Below are 15067 nucleotides of genomic sequence, written 5' to 3' on the forward strand. Positions count from 1 at the left end.
GTGCTTGTGGATGCTGGGTAGATCTTGTACGACTCGCTGGGGATCGCTGGGAGTCTGAGCTGCCTTTGAAGGGTCGCTGGGCTCGTTCTCGCCCGTTTGCACGCTTGCAGCGTGTGTTTGAGTGACACGCTGCGGAGAAGACGGGACGTGCTGCCCCTCACTGCTTGGGGCTCTGCACCACAGCAGACAGCATTTCCCCTCAGATCTGCTGCCCGAGGAAGAGCAGGTGGAAGTTAGCAGCGTCTGTGATCCCTTCTTGCCTGCTCCTCTTGCAGAGGTGGTCTCCTAACGCGCCAGGACAAAGGGCTGGAGCCCTAAGCTCTCTCCACTGGCACCGTAATAGCAGTGCGTGGAGACTCAAGCGTGGAAGATCTTCCATGCTGGCTCCAGCCAGGTCCACCTCGCCCAGCGTTGGCCCAGGCACACCCGAAGTGGATCCTCAGGGAAGGAGGAAGAGTCGTGGAGAGTCGGGGCTTTAGCAGCGACAGACGGCCCTGTTCTCCTGCCGTTTGCGTGTTACTTTTCAGGCAGTTTCTGTAACTTGTTGGAAGCAGCAGAATGTGCCCCAGCCCAAGCGTGTGTCACACGGAAGAAGCATTTCCTCCTTTTGTTGGACTTTTTATAATATGCCATCTGACCGTCTTTCACCGAGTGGTGAACAATCCTTCTTCATTCCTAACATGCTTTGCATGAAACCAGTGGCTCCTGCAGGCTCTTTAGTTGCGTGCCTCAGCACATAGGGTGGCTTTTTTTTATGATGCCCACGGCTGAATATTTCGTGATGACAGACTGTCTGCCTTGACTGTGCTGCTCTGGAGTCTGCTTTTAGGCAAAGGCTTTGGAGGGGGGTTGGAACTGACCTCTTAATTGCAGAGAAAATAGGTTAATTGCAGACTTGGTTGAAAAAAATGGTCTGTGCTTCATCGTATTGACTTTCTTGCCAGAAGAGTTGTTGAACATATATACTAAAGAGCAGGAATTTGGAAACGTGCCCACATGACCCCGTATCTATTACTCAGCAGACATTTTTCTTGCACATCTTGCATTTACTCTCTCGCTGAAGCGTTAGGCAGTTCATCAGTCTTTCCGTTCTGTAGCTGCGTGCCCTTTGCTCTGTCTTTGCAGCTAGAAATGAAGTGAGAGTGACGCTCGCTAGCGGTGTGATCTCCGTGGCTCATCTAGAGGAGGACAGAAGTTGGCTGCTCTCACCACTTAATCCCTTGGTTAAAAGTACTGAAAGCTGCACGTGAACTTGCTTGGCTTTTCCAAAAGGTGCGATATTAAAATAACCAGCCCCGTTTCTTCAAATTGCCAGAGCTGACTTAAATGCACCCAAAACCCAACTCAGAGGTCCCAATGTAAGAGTCGTCTTCTTGGGGTCGCTTGGTGGAAATAATAATGCACCCAAGTGAATTGATGTATGGGATTCCTGTGGGCTGTCAGAGCGGGAAAGTAAGCCTGGAGAGCTGTCATCCTCTGCAACAAACACTGCACTTTCTGGCAGCGTAATTATTTACTGTGGTGGTGCGTGGGGAGGACGGTTCTGGGGGGTTTTCTGGTCTTTCCTCAGCAAAGATTTTCTTTGCCCGTCCACAGGTTCCTGCTCCGTGCATATTGAGGCATTATTTAATGTTGACTTCGGAGGCAAAGGGAAAGCTGTACCAGTTTCTGTGGATAATGAGAGCTCTTGCTTGATGTAACTGGCAGAGGGAGTAGGCTCGAATCTCCACTTCTGTGCCAAGCCTTGTGTTTTCCCAGTGCTGATCCTTGCTGGGAGGATTGGAGGTGCATAGAGAAGGAACTGGGTGACTGGTTTCCCCTCTGCCTTGGTTTCTCTTTCCAATGACATCTTGTAAGCTCTCCCCCTTCCTTGTCTTCTGTGGACTGGTGCTAGAAACAGAAATGCTGGAAAACAGCTCTGGTGTCGCACGGAAGGGCCTCCGGTTGAAGCTGAGATGATTTAAGCAATAAGATGCGCAGTTACCGTAGTACTGTGAGAAGGGGCTTTATCTGTGACAAGACAAAGGGGGGGGGGGGAAGCCAACCAAGCATTATTTGAGTTGATAAATTATTGTCTAGGGATGAGAGTGCTGGATAGGTGAGCGAAATGTCCGTGTCTGCAAAATACGGAGGTGGTGTATGTGTCTAGGGAAGTTCACTGGCATTTTGGGTGACGGGGCAGGTTGTATTTCCGGTGGTTTTATGCTCGTCTTGCGAAGTTGAAAGCCTAACCTGTTTTTGCGATAGCCCTTGTGGTTTATTTTTGAGAGCTCTTTGCTAAAGCCAGACAGTTTGAGATGTCTCGGTCGCTAGCAGAGAAGCACTCTGTGTTTTCAGCAGCTAGATGTACATCTACAACTCCTGTCAGAGGGCTTCTTGGTACAGAACACAGCAAGCGGTGAAAAAGCTAAATAACATGTCCTCAGTTTCCTGTATTCACTGCACATGCAGGATTTGTGCCTTACCTGAGACCAGAACCAGGTAAAGTAAGGGGATGTTACTCCAGGAATAACCAGCAAAGCAGGCTGCTGTGAGCTCTGCTCCCAGTGCTCTGCTAAGTAGAATTAAAGGATTGCTGTTACACAGCATTTTCTTCTCTTATCCTTGCACTGCTGGCTTTTTGTGTGTCTTCACGTCTTTGGGGAGGCAGCTTTGGTGGTCTCTCAGCTGTGAGGTGGTAAGCCTCTGGCTGAAGATGTGCAGCTACTCTTGGTGAGCTCCCCCAGTGAAATAGTACCGCTGGGGGGCCCAGGAGCAGCCAAAAGGTTGGGCACGAGTAGGGGTTAGTGGCGTCTTCTGTCTTCTCCGCTTGGCTAGCAGATCTGTTTCCCTCCTGGCTCGCTGCGGCCCATCTTCCAACACCTGCATCTTCCTCCTCTCCCACCTGGATCGAGCACTGCAGCGTGTTTGGGTGGTTTCCTCCTTCTGAGGACAGGCACAGGGCATTGCAGCATCACTCCTTGCAACAGGGGCTACCACGGGGAAGACCTCCTGAGCCACAGATCTCTGGGGCTGCTGCACACGTGGTCTCGGGAAGGCCCGAGCTTTGATTTCAAGGTATCAAGTAGCATAAAAGCCTCAGTAAACAGCTAGAGGATGGCCCGTCCTCTCGTGAATTTGGTTGCTGTTCCTACCCCTGTGCCACAGCAGAGCTTCCTGCTGCGGAGGTGTGTGTTGAACCAAGGTCACTACAGACTTCTCCGTCTCCTGCGCCAAATGGAAGGAGCTTTCTTTTTTCTTTCCTGTTCTTTGAAGAACCTTGTGCCAACGCAAAGCCACAACTTTGCTGTTCAGGTTGAGGTTTGCCACGGCCCTGTCCTTCCCCTTCAGGGAGGAGTGGAGAGCATGGACCGAAGATCACAGACGTTAGGTTTTAAAGAAAATTACCCACCAGACCTCCAAAATCAGAAGTCTGATGTGTCTGATCTTGGAGCAGGCCGTGCTCCCGGTGGTATTCAGAGCCAGCTGTGAGCACTTGATTAAAAAAGGCGTTTGACCCATGGAGAAAAAGAAAGGGGAGTGGTACCTGCAGCGCTCATCGGCAGCAGCGTGCACACAGGCTCGGTGCTGGAGGCAGATGCCGGATGCGGGGACGGAGGAGTCTCCTCGCAGGTTGGGAGCGGTGGGCATCTGCAGTTGCGCTGAGCGTGGTGCAGACCTGCTTGCCAGAGTGTGTGTCACAGCGGGTGTTTACAAACAGAGATCTCATTAGTGAGGGCAGCCGGGGAACGTGGCAGGGGGCCCAGCTTTGGGGAAGCTTTTGGGCAGCTTGCTCGAAGGAGGAGGCAGCTGCTGAAACGTTCGTAAACTTGCCTGTGAGCAAACTCCTCCTGGCTTCCCTGCGTGCAGGGGGAGAGCTGGGGCTTCTCCACATGCTCCTCGTGGTCAGGCTGAAGAGATGTGCTGGAGGTTAGTGATGGCTACCGATGGCAAGTCTGAGCAGCCTGGGCATTCCTGTCATAAAGTTCTGCATTCAAAACCCTAACGGAGTAGAGATCGGCTAGGCTGATTTCAGGGTCAGGAGCTTTTTCATTTTTTTTTTTTGAGCTTCCTTCTGTAAGGTTCATCTGAAGGAAAGTGCTTTATTGTTGTTTTTTCTTGAGACTATAAAAGCAACACAAAACACCTGGTTGCAGTGGCAAGCCCCTTGTGAGGCTAGCTCCTTTTCTTTGTTGCTCACGGAAGTGCAAGACCCTTTCTAACATTATTCCCATGTATTTAGAGAAGAGGGCGCCATAATTCAAACTCTGGACACCTTCGGTCTTTGCCTTTCTCCTAGGATGGGAGGGTGCCGGTACCTGGTTCTGCAGACCCTTGCACAGCTGCCAGGCTGTGCAGTCCTGTCCAGTGGCACTTGGGTGTCTCTAAGCCTGCATTATCTTTCCTCACTCAGTATAAGGACCTGCGGACCTCTACGTCGAAGAGGTTTATTTCATTGGCAACAGGTTCCTAACCAGCCCTGAATGCTGCGTGTTCAGCGCGGTCACCTCAAGCTGCATGGTTAACACTTTAGGCTCACCGTGGTGTTTACTTGAACTTCTGCGTTCGGCTTTCAAAGTGTGTAGTTCTTTCATAAAAAAGAAATTTCCATGAAAGTAACTGCAGTCCCTCTGACAGGCTGTTGTGAAGCAGACTGCCTTGTGAGAATTTCCCAAATTGTTTTGTTTTCCTCTATACATTTTCTTCTACTGAAAATGAACGCTGGATGGTGGCAGGAGCAGCGGAGCCAGGGAATTCAGAGTTAACTGATCAGCTTGTCCCTAGTTCACCCTTTTCCCTGCTCTGACCACAACAGTCTGTCTTAGGAAAGATGATGTTTTGTTAGCTGGAAGAAATATATTTACTTTGAAGTGGAAAAACCCAGAACCCAGCAGTTGCTCTGGTCAGGTACTGGGAGTTGAAATGCTCAGCCCTTCCCTCCTCTGCTGGAGCCATGCCTTGCTTTCCTGCCCGTGTAAAAGCTGGATGGAGCAGCGATGTCACGGAAACCCCAGGCTGGCTGCAGCGAGCATCCTGCAGAAAACTCGCCTGCACCAGTAACCAGCTTTGGATGTTGGGCTGCGATGGCGCAACCGTACCGTGGGGCTGTCGGCCGCTGTGTTTGGGATCACAGGTTCGTGCAGTGACCTTTGTGGCATGGCTGATCTGTTGCCTAATGCTCTGCGGTTGCTGGAAGCTCCAGTGTTCAGCGACGTTTTAGTCTTAAATAAAAGGAGGTAGATTTAGGTTAGATGTTGGGAGGAAATCCTTCACTCTAAGGGTGGTGAGGCACTGGCACAGGCTGCCCAGAGAAGCTGTGGCTACCCCAGCCCTGGAGGTGTTCAAGGCCAGGTTGGATGGGGCTTCGGGCAGCCTGGTCTAGTGGGTAGCATCCTGCCTATGGCAGCGGGGTTGGAATTAGATGATCTTCAGGGTCCCTCTCAACCCGAGCCTTTCTACTCTATGATTCTGTGATGTCTCTGCTCAGAAGGTGAGACTTCATTTCGTCTGATCGCGTGGGGAATCAGCTAAGTACTACGTGCCTCAATTTTCCCGTTTGCAAAGGTTTTCTTGAAGGTCAGGCATTAACCTGCCTGTCTTCTAACAAGCTTGCATCTCTATCAGCCGGGCGTAAATTCTGACTCCAAATCAATTTGCAGTGGCTCAAAACACACCGTGTGTAAACGGGAGCGTGCCTCGCGTCCTCTGCAACAGTGCTGCATCGCACCAGGCTGAGTCTGGCTCAGCTTCCTACAGACAAGCACAAAGCGTCTTTTTGGGCATCGTTTGTGGCACAGCCTACCTAACAGGATAGACTTTGTTTTTCATGCTTTTCCTTTTTTTTTTTTTTTTTTTTGCAGGGTATTTTTGCAGACGTTGGGATTAAAGACCTTCTATTTTTAAAACCTTTAAAATGTTGGAATGTGGCTCCATAGCAGTATGTAGTGGAATTTGGAAAAAAGTCTCTTAAAATGTCATACAAGGGAGAGTGCAGCGCTTAGGTCATGTTTAAGCTGTTAGGCTTTCTGTCGCTGGTGCGTATGATTTCTTTAATGAACGCAGAGCTATGAATGTTTTTCTTTTTAAAGAAAAACAAACAGTGGGCCTTCCATCTTAGACAAACGTCCCTTTTTTGAGAGGGCCTCTTCACTTAGGTTTTTCCCATTTAATGGCCTTTTTTAGTGGCCCTGTTCTTTCCATCTGATCTCTGTGCCCACACGTCTGAATGTTTCCATTTCAGAAAGGAGGACAACGGTGCCAGCAGACAAACTTCCAAATTCTGAAGCGCAGAAACATTTTTAACACCTCAGAGCTGTGGCTAGCAAGAAAAACCCCACCAAAACCCCTTCAACTTTTACTGCAGCGTAAAGATAGCAGTGCTGCTTAGCCGCTTGTCGCGCTAAAATACTGGAACGGAACAATTTGCTAAAAGAAGGGCCGAGTTTGTCTAGCAGCACTGCAGTTTTCGGAGCAAGTCGGATGATTTGCCTATCTAATGCTGCAGCTGGGCTGTCAAATGTGTGGTGGCTCAGAGTGGGACTTTTGGGTGTTTCTCGGCTGCAGGACCCAGGAGGAGTTCTCCGTCTCCACCTGCCACGTTGTCACGCCGCAGAGACGAGTGTCCCCCAGCCTTTTGGGGGGCCGAGCTCACCCCCGTCGCTTTGTGAGTGATGTCCAACTGCAACCCAACTCCGGCCACCGGGTCGAGCAGTCTGAATCGGGCAATGCTTTTCTGTCTGCCCCCAAGCCTTCCAAGAGCCTGTTGAGGGGAAAGGGGAATGGCTTTTTTTCAAGAGCAGCTGAAGGCAATGCCCTAGTTACCATGGTTTTTAAATGGAGCACTTCAGGGGTTGTACAAAAGCATCTTTAGCACTTGCAGTGCAAAGGAGAATGAAAGGACGTGGATTATGTCAGCACTGCATCAGAGGCTTAAATGAATGTCATTCATTTATTGTTCGGAGCTGACCCAATTTGGGTTGGATTGATGGAGTGGGAGGGGAGAGGGGACCTGTTTTGGATGACTTCTGAGGCTAAAATGCACTCGCAGGCTTTGTGTCGGGCCTGCATTGGCTTCCGCAGGGTAAACAGCGCGGTCTGGAGGGTGTTCCCGGTGTGCCGGCGTGGTGACGCGTCCTGCCCTTCCTGGCTAGACGCGCTGCCAAAGCGGGTTGACTCACGCCGCCTCTCCCCGTGCCGCATTCCGCGGGGGGGGGGGGAAACTTACTTGTTGGGGGGGGAACCTGCCCTGCCGAGGTTTGTTTTATTTATTTTGCAAGGTTTCGAAAGCTTCCAGTCGCCGGATGATTTGCAGAGCGGCTCCAGCCGAGCGGATCCGCCTGCTGGTGGCTCTGGATGAGGTAAGTCTGCCTGGGCTCGCTCGGCGTGCGAGCTCCCGGGATTAATTGCCAAGTGGCACTTGGTAATTAATGACAGAGGCCATTACTGCCAGCACTGGCTGAGGAGGCTGCGTGGTGCCAGGCAAAGGCTGTGAGGCCAAAAAGGCACGACGGAGGGAACAACCCGTTCAGCCTGCCCGTGGCAGGACGCTTCTCTCTGCTTTTTCCCTGCACCTTGCGGTGCTTGCTCGAAGCACCAATTGTGCATCGCTCCTTGTGTGGCAGAGATGCTGGCGAAGAACTTCCTTCCCATCTTACGGGGCTCTGAAGGTTGCCTCGGGGGCTGCTGCCTGCATCTCCTGCTGGAAGGCTCTCGTTTGCATCTTTTAAACAATTTTGGCTCTGCCAGGAGGAATGCTTCGTCTGCAGATCTGGTGAAGGAGGCACTTCATTGGATTTTCTTTTTTTTTTCCTGCCTTGCACAGATTCCTGTGGTTGTTACAGCACGCTCCTTCCTAACGATGCAGCTTGGTTTGTCAAGTGCCTGGTGCAGGTGGTGCTGTGGGCCTGAGCCTGTCTGCAGATTTGTGAGAGAGAAGGGAAAAAATAAACATAGGAACTCCTGAGGAGCCAGGCTGGGAGTTTTAGAGAATCTCAGCCTTTTGAGCTAACGCTCTCTTCTCTCCCTGTTGTGCAGACCAGTCAAAATCTGAGTTTCACTGTATGTTCGTTAACAACATTCCACTTAATTTCAGTGGAGCCAGGGCTGCGTCCTCCAGCCAGCCGCCGTGGTAAGCCCCTGCCTGGGCTCTTGCGATCGCTCTGGAGTGGCACGTCTTCCTCACAGCCTGTTCACAGAGGAGTTTTGGAGGGGGAGGAAGGCTGCCGGGGGGTCCAGGAGCATGCTGCAAGTAACAGGAGGCTGAATTTGCTCCTTTTTGAGATGCAACTAGCAGAAAGACCGGAGGCGTCAAAGCCAAGGTTGCTCTGTGTCCCCTAGCCCGGTGTCTGCATTAAGAAAGGGTTTTGCTCTATAGAAATCGGTGTCTGAGGCTTTTAGGTTCGCAAAGAAACCCGCTGGCTGGGAAAGCTTGCTCGTTTGTGGGTGAGAGTATCAAAATGATGTTAAAAGCAGCTGTAGTGCACAGCAGGGCTGTGGGGCAGGGGCCTTGGGGCCTGCCAGCGCGCCCATGTCACAGCGGCACCTGTAAAGCGTGGCGGGGCCAACGGGTGCTTTTCTCTTTGCCCTGCCCTTCCCGGGGGTGTGAAGGGCAGGGATGCCTTCTGGAGAGCAGAAGGGTTAATGCGGAGACATCTGCCTGCTGTGGGAGACCTGAACCTGAGACCAGTCCGGGATGTACCCGTTTTCTGTCTGTGCGAGCTTCTGGCTTGTTGTTTCCTTTATTGCTGTTCTGCGTTTCTTCTTACTGATTTTATTTTTTAGAATCAAATTTGATAATGGCTGCCCAAATAAAGGGTAATGAAAGTCGAGTAGCTTGCCTTACCCCTTACACAGCCACTGCTGGGAGCAGTTAGTAGTTTCATGAGAAATGAGGCAAGACAGTTCATTTTGCTTTGCTGTGCCTGAGCTGGCTCTGCGGGGCTCAGAAGTACGACGGGGTGGTAATTGGGCACGATGCGATCTTTGTGGCGAGGCTTTGCTTTTATGTGTAGCCACCGAAGGCTACAGGAAATTCATTGTGTTCCTTTGAGCAGGATGGAGCCTTTCACGTGATCCTTTTTTTTGAAATTTAATTCTGCAATCGTTACCCATTACCTAACAGCAGGAAGACTCCCTAAGCTTGGAAGTGTATTTCATCTGCTTGAAGTGGGGGGGGGGGGGAAAGCCTCTGTCTGGGTCCATCTGGGGAGCTGTGTCTGTCCCCTCGGAGGGGTTAAAAGCAGCAGCTGCGAGATGGCTCGCTCAGTTACGGGAGGAGAAATCATCCCTAGCGTGAAGCGTTACGAATGGCAGCGTCCGCCGGCCACGTGCAAGTTCAAAAAATGCCTCCCGGATTTGGGCAGCAAGGGGCAGAAACGTGCTCGGGTTCAGAGGATCTCAGGGGAAGCGCTCGCGTGGGCGAGGGCGTGCTGCGCGCCGGCCCCCAAAGCCTGGTGCCGGGGCATTTCTTAGCGCCGCGGTTGGCAAATGCCACGGGGCGCCGCGCCGAATCAGCCGAGGCTCTTTTAACTCGTGTTTAAGGCTGGAGGGGTTCGTTGCGAGTTCTGCTGCTGTTTAGAGGCTTTGCCTTCCTGGCCGGCCTCCAAGGTACGTAGCTGGCTGTGTAGCGCTCGCTGGAGCGTACCTCCCCCAGACTTCCCCTCCGCTTTGTCTGGTGTACCCGAGACCTCGCTCCGGAGCAGCGTTCCCCTGCATCTTCCCACCGCAATGCCCGCGGTGAAATCTGGCTGCGGGGCGGCCTGCAATTCATCTGCTCCGACTGGTAAGCTGACTGCTTCCAGAGCTCCCTGGGATTTAAGGAGGGAAAAGAGATTTTTAATGTCAGTGCTTTGCATCAGGAGGGCTGATGACTGGAGTCCTGATGGCTTTTCTTCTAGAGCTTTTGTGCGTGCGAAGGTTATAATTTAGCTTCTTCTTGAATTTAACAGCTGTGGAAGGACTAAAATCTGCTGCTCGTGGGAGCTGTGATTGGGGATGCGTGAAGAGGCAGAAACTTTCATGGCCTCCGCTTCTAGAGCAGATAGTGCTTCATGTGAAAAGGAGAGCGGAGAGCTGTCCTGTAAAGTGACCTGCTGCACGTTTACAATTAGAATCCTGTTTCAAGCCATGCGGGGTAATGTTTTGGGATGGTCTTTTAATCTGTGACCGCCAGCTTTGAAATAGCACAGCTGAGCAGGCTTTGTTACCTTGCCAGGTTCAAGTTGTGCGTGCTGTGGTCCCTGGGTCTGGAGGGCAGCACTTCTGCCACGGTGCTTCTCCCAAAGACTAAGGAGTTAATTTCCCACTTGCTAGCTAAGTAGGGAGAGCTGCGATCCTCGATCCTCAGTTACGGCTTGCCCCGAGGGAAGGACAGATGGGACTTCGTTGCCTTTGGCAGCTGCTGGCAGTCCTGTCTGCTTCTCGTATGCTGGCAGTCCATCGAGGGTAGGCACAGCGTGTGCTTCCTCTTGTCCGGTGGCTTGTCACTGGAGATGCAGAAGAGGTCATTAGTGCATTGCCAGAGGCTGGCATAGCTCTGGGGACGCAGGGAACGAATCGTTAAAAATTGGGCTGCGGCAATTAAGGCATCCGCAGAATAACTTGCGTCCTTGTGCTGCTCTTACGCCTGGAGCTCGGTGGGGCCACGTGGCGAGAGCCTGCTGATGGAGCCATGGTGCTGCCACGTGGAGCAGGTGACAGCCTCCCATGGTCCTGCAGGACCGTTAGAAGATTCTGCAGGCGGAGAAGTCCATGGAGGCCGCTGTTGGCTCACTCGTAACATGCACAGGCTCCTCATTTCGGTCCTGGAGCACGGGGAGCGTGAGCTCTGCTCTCGGAGGCTGGTGCAAGACAACAAGCGAAGTGCTACGAACCGCCACGACTTCCACTCTAAAAACACCATAAAAGGCTGTGTCCTTAGGAGCTGGGCATGGGAGCTGTTCCCACCCACATTGCTGCAGCATGAGTCACTTGGCTATCACAACTGCTCCTGGTGTGGATGCCCGGCCGAAGATGCGGCGAGGAGCGGAGGGAGGAAGGGGAACCGCTCCGCAGCGCTGCCGAAGCGATGGAGAGTTACGAAGAAGAGGAAGGCACGCACGCTTGCATGAACTCGTCTGAACTGCTGGCTGGTTTTGCTTTCGTTAGTATTTTTTGAGAGCTTCCAGAAAGTGCTGCTTGCTGGTGACGTGAAATTGAAGTGTTTGCAGCAGAGGGCCTTCTGAATGAGCAGGAAAAAAAAAAGTTTGCTTTTAGGAAGCACAGTAACTGCCACGTGAATGTGAAGCTGGAATACCTCTCTGACGTGAAAGTATGTTTTATCCCTCATCTTTAAACTTTAAGCTTAGTTTTTTTTCTCTTCTTGTTCTTCATCTTCATCATTCTGTTTCCTACGCCGGTGCGGGACTAGGCCAAGCTGCTTTTTTGACAGGCTGCGTCCACAGAGAGCTCCCTTAATATATCCATACCTGTGCCTCTTCTCCCACACGCAGGTATTGGGAAGTAAATCTGGGTTTGTTTTGGTTTCTTTCCCGAGGCGCCACCCACCTGCCCCGGCCCCAAAGATGGGGTGGTTATTGTTTTTCCCTTTTCCTTCCTTCCGCTCGATGAAGCCTTGGCTATCGGGGCTTACCGGATTAAGTCTGTCAGTGGGAAATTCTATAAAAAGCTTCCTTTATTTAGACGCCAGCCCAGTGATGACATCATGTGGGCAAGTTCTCCAAGTTTGTCCGGGCTGTGTGCGCAGAGGAAGAGGTAGCGGCCGTGGAGCTGCATGCTTGCGAGGACGTCTCCATGGACCTGCTGGGTGGCCTGAGAGCGGGGTCCTGTGCCAGAACAGGGGTCCCCATCTCCCAAAGAGCACCGAGAGGTCCTACAGCAGGTGGTGTGGGTCACTCTCATCTCACCGCAGTCTCTCTGGCTGGTACATCTCCTGAAGGAAGCTTTTAAAAGCCGTGAAACCGTAGCCGTGGTTGTACTGCTCACCGCTTTTCAGGTTAGTCCTTTAATGTGTTCTTGTGCTGCTGTGGGCAGCAGCCACCCAGGCTCTACTCCTGAGTGTCTCCTTGCTTACCTTGAGGCAAAAAGGGCAGGTTTACGGATGCATCTCCCAAAGGGCCGTGAAGAAGCAGGGAAACAAGCTGCTAGTCTGGAAACATGGCAGTGGGCAGGCAAACCCACGTGTCAGCTTGAAGGCAGGTGTGAACATCTCATCAAGCGTGTGGCTTGGGGCAGAGGGAACAGGCAAGGTTGGACACCAAAGGTGGCAGATCTTTACCTTTATTTTTTTGGCATTGTAACGGGAGTTTTGAAATGGGGGGCAAGACCTATATTTGTGAAGGGTTAGGGTTAGCATAAGATTACTACTGTTTTTTTCTGCCATCACTTACTTCTCATCCTTCTGCAAAACAAGTGGCTTCTTTCCTCCATGTGCCTACCTTTTAAGCTACTTTTCCATCCTTCCTCTGCACAGCACCTGCTATGTTCACAGGTAAGAATGTGACCTAAACAAGGCCTCCAGGCAGAGGTTACCACTGGGCTTCATTCGCATCTTTGGATGAAAAAGCATCCTTTTGTGTGCTGGCTTTGTTTCAGTATTGCTGTATGGTAGCACAGGCTTCTCCTTACCTGCCTGCAGGAATTCCCAGGTATTTCTTCAAGTCAGAGACCATTTCAGTGTTGGAATGGTACAGAACTCCCAGTTGTGATGCACTTAGCCGGCATCACAATTATTCTACTTGCCCTGGTAGTTTTGCAAACCTGAGGCTTACATAGTTTCTTGTTTTGTTTTTGTAAGGACTAAGCATAGTCTTTATTACCTGCCCTGGTCTGTTCTGCTATGGCAGGTGGTGCTTTTTGGTGTGTGCTGCCTTTTGAGCAGCTCTGGCATCGATGCTTAGACGCCTTTTCAAAAGGACCTTTGGGGTGCATGTGGGGTGTGCTCGGAGCCCCTGGGGTTTCTGCATGTGGGGTACAATAAAGCCATCAGTCAGGACTGCTCGGCTCTGAAGGGATAAGGCTGACACTTCCGTGTTAAAAATATTCTTTAAAGCGTCAGAAAAATGTTTGTTATTCAGGCAGTGTATCCAAGGCATAGCACCGTAGGGGTCCTGTGAAACGAGCGGAGCTGACGAACAGTTGCAGAAGGCCGCGTGCAGTATTTGTTAACAAATGCCTGTCACCGGGTGAACCGTGTACACGCTGCACCTGATGGGCATGGCACGACCCATACCTTTCTGGGGTAACGCTCACAGAGAGGAGCGTGGTGTGGCTCTCAGTGTCCCCTAAACCTCAGTGACCACCTTAGGGCTGGGGGTATTTGGGGCTGAGCCACCAGTTGAGTCTGTCCATAACGAAGGTTTCCCAGTGCCCTGTCGGACCCAGGCTCTTGGTAAGAGGAGAGAGGCTGATTCCAAACCCGTGTGTGCCCGTGCCTGCTCTGCACTGCTGCTGCTCCGCTTGTCAACGTGATCTTCCTCCCATCTTCTCCAACTCGATACCCTGAGCTATAAAAACAATAATAAAAATAAATCTGCACGGCACGAGCATTCTGCACCTCGGTGTGGATGGCTAGAATGCTCTGCTGTCTTTAGAAAGTTATTTTGCAACATTAGGTCATGTTAGTAGAAAATTTTGGGCTCCTGGGTCTCTGCCCTCCAGTATGGGAGAGAGGCCTCTTCTCACAGATGACCAGGGAGAGGACAAGAGGGAATGGCCTTAAGTTGCACCAGGGGAGATTCGGGTTGGAAATTAGGAGACGTTTCTCCTCAGAAAGAGCAGTCAGGCATTGGGACGGGTTGCCCAGGGAGGTGGTGGAGTCACCGTTCCTGGGGGTGTTCAAGGAAAGGTTGGACGTGGTGCCTGGGGACGTGGTTTAGTGGGTGACATTGGTGGTAGGGGGACAGTTGGAGCGGGTGATCGGAGCGGGTGATCTTGGAGGTTTTCTCCGACCCGATGATTCTGTGGGAAATGGCCCAACACAGGGCCGCAAGGTGGCCAAGGGCCTGGAGCTCCCCTCCTGTGAGGAGAGGCTGGGCGAGCTGGGGCTGCTTGGCCTGGGGAAGAGGCGGCTCAGGGGGGTCTCATCGGTGTCCCTCAGTACCTGAGGGGATGGAGCCAGGCTCCTGTCAGTGGTGCCCAGTGTCGGGCCCGAAGTGGGACACGAGAGGTTCCCTCGAAACCCCGGGCAGCACGGCTGTGCTGTGCGGGTGCTGGAGCCCTGGCACAGGCTGCCCAGAGGCTGTGGGGGCTCCTCCTTGGAGAGCTCCAAAAGCCACCTGGACGTGGGCCTGGGCACCCTGCTCTGGGTGGCCCTGCTGGAGCGGGGCTGGGACCAGGTGGGCCCAGAGCTCCCTTCCCACCTCAGCCATCCCGTGGTTGTGTGAAAATACAGATTTACAGGTGCCAGATTTAGTTAGCGTCTTAGCATTGGATTGCCTAGAAAATGAGATCTTGGAGGCAGCAAAAATAGTTTTTTTCTAAGGTACCTTTGTTGTGTTCCCTGGTAAGAAAATCCAGCGTTCACAGTACCACCTTAATTAACAAAGAAACAAGCATGTTTTTAACATTGGGAAGTAACATCTGATAATATTTGCTCTTTAGAATGGGTGTGGGGATTGGGTATTTTTAGCTGCAGCTATTCAAGTTGTTCTGTTATGACCTTCTCTCAATACCCTTTTATAACATTTTCTTGTAAGTATTTGTAATTGCAGTAGCTTTTTTTCAGCCAAAGACGTGTTGCTGGGGGGAGAAGAGGGTGTAGCAGCCTATTTCTGGTAGGTGTGTGTGTGTGTCCAGTGATAGATTGTTGGTGTCGAAGAGGGTACGGTTTTAGAGTAGGGTGCATCTTGGATGCACTCAAGGGACCTTTTCCAAGGCAGAGGGTTGGCTGCAACACTTGTAAGATTGCCATCGCCTGCTTCTTAAAAGCAGTTTAGGCTGTGATTTGTGAGCTCTCAGCCTCTCTCAAAAAGCTGAATTTGGACAAGTGTAAAAGGTACTGGACAGAGGAGCGGCATGCTGACAGAGATGCTGTGGTGTAAGAATCCTAGAGGAAGTGGGGCATAATGAATGACAATCTAAATTTCAGGCG

The 15067-nt window shown here is 51.7% G+C and overlaps 1 protein-coding gene across 10 annotated transcripts in view; it reads left to right on the forward strand.

Annotated features, from left to right (window-relative positions):
• Positions 1–15067, forward strand: part of LOC118244422 (USP6 N-terminal-like protein) — an 81132-nt gene that overhangs the window by 24939 nt on the left and 41126 nt on the right. For 2 of the 10 annotated variants that reach the window (XM_035539399.2, XM_035539397.2), the window contains exons 1-2: positions 9809–11287; positions 11659–11971. The exons of 5 other annotated variants lie outside the window; for them this stretch is intronic. The gene's annotated coding sequence lies outside the window, so the exon portion shown is untranslated. Of the gene's footprint in view, positions 1–9205; positions 9586–9626; positions 9761–9808; positions 11288–11658; positions 11972–15067 lie in introns of those variants that run through there. 3 more of the 10 variants (XM_035539401.2, XM_035539400.2, XM_035539398.2) reach the window with 3 other exon arrangements.

This window comes from Cygnus atratus, chromosome 5, assembly GCF_013377495.2.
Source record: "Cygnus atratus isolate AKBS03 ecotype Queensland, Australia chromosome 5, CAtr_DNAZoo_HiC_assembly, whole genome shotgun sequence".
In the NCBI taxonomy this organism is placed as follows: domain Eukaryota; kingdom Metazoa; phylum Chordata; class Aves; order Anseriformes; family Anatidae; genus Cygnus; species Cygnus atratus.